Genomic DNA, 1,366 nt, shown 5'->3' with positions numbered 1-1,366 from the left:
AATTTTATCCTTATTGCTGATGATAGGGATAGAGCTTTGAGATAGTATGTCGTGCCAGTATTTCATGATCTTAATCCGGGTATTAGGAGACCCAAAATTGAAGCACAACAGTTCGAGTTGAAGCCAATTATGTTCCAGATGTTTTAGAGAGTAGGCCAATTCAGTGGAATGCCTATCGAAGATCCTCACCTACACCTAAGACTATTTATGGAGGTGAGCGATTCTTTCAAGTTAGTCGGAGTACCCAAAGATGCATTATGATTTAAGCTGTTCCCATATTCACTAAGGGACAGAGCTCGAGCTTGGTTGAACTTATTACTACTAAACTCAATTTCAACATGACAAGAGTTAGCAAAAAAATTCCTTATGAAGTATTTCCCGCCTAGCAAGAATGCTAAGTTGAGGAACGAGATCACTGCTTTCCAACAAATGGATGATGATTCATTGTATGAGGCATGGGAAAGGTACAAAGAATTATTACGGAAGTTCCCTCATCACGGAATCTCACATTGCATACAACTTGAGACATTTTATAATGGTCTCAATGCTCACACAAGGATGGTAGTGGATGCTTCTACTAATGGTGCTCTCCTTTCTAAGTCTTATAATGAGGCTTATGAAATCATTGAGAGGATTGCCAGCAACAATTATCAATGGCCAAATCGAGCAGCGTCAGGAAGACGAGTCGCTAGAATACAAGAAGTAACGCTCTTACTTCACTCGCATCCAAGTATCATCAAATCCTCAATGTTAAAAAATCTTACTACTAATGGGTGTAATAATTTTGCAGGATAGCCATTGAATCAATTTGAAAATGTAGCCTGTGTTTATTGTGGGGAAGGACATTTGTGTATTACATGGGTAACCAGAACCAAAATCGAGGAAGGCAAGGGCTACAATCCAATTTCTATAACCCATCATGGCAAAACCACCCGTATTTTTCCTGGAATAACCAAGGAGCAGGAACCAGTAACAATTATGTCCAACCTAGATCGACCTAGCCACCAATTTTTTCCCAACAAGCTCAGAAACCAACCCAAGCTAAACCATCCAATAGCTTAGAGAATCTAATGAAGGCATACATGGCGAAAAATGATGCCTCTCTAAGGAATTTGGAGAATCAAGTGGGCCAGCTTGCAACTGAACTTAGAAACCAACCACAAGGTGCTTTACCTAGTGATACGGAGAATCTGAGGAATCCAGGGAAGGAGCATTGTAAAGCGTTCTCAAATGAAGTTCAACCGAGTGTTGAAATTCCAGTTTCACCGAAAATTGAATCTGCAAAATCTGACAAGGTAACTTCTGAACCAGCTAATTTTGATTAACTAATAACTCCATTAGATGCAAAATTGCCACAGAAAATTAA

General features: G+C 39.5%; 1 non-coding gene across 1 annotated transcript; it reads right to left on the bottom strand.

Annotated features, from left to right (window-relative positions):
* Positions 1-396: 396 nt before the first annotated feature.
* On the bottom strand, positions 397-503 carry LOC128032947 (small nucleolar RNA R71). The gene has a single exon (XR_008189285.1). It is a non-coding gene; the product is annotated as a small nucleolar RNA R71 (small nucleolar RNA).
* Positions 504-1,366: the final 863 nt, after the last annotated feature.

The sequence above is a fragment of the Gossypium raimondii genome, chromosome 9 (genome assembly GCF_025698545.1).
Source record: "Gossypium raimondii isolate GPD5lz chromosome 9, ASM2569854v1, whole genome shotgun sequence".
Taxonomy (NCBI): domain Eukaryota; kingdom Viridiplantae; phylum Streptophyta; class Magnoliopsida; order Malvales; family Malvaceae; genus Gossypium; species Gossypium raimondii.
The sequence above is the reverse complement of the archived record's forward strand: the minus strand, read 5'-3'. Positions and strand labels throughout refer to the sequence as shown.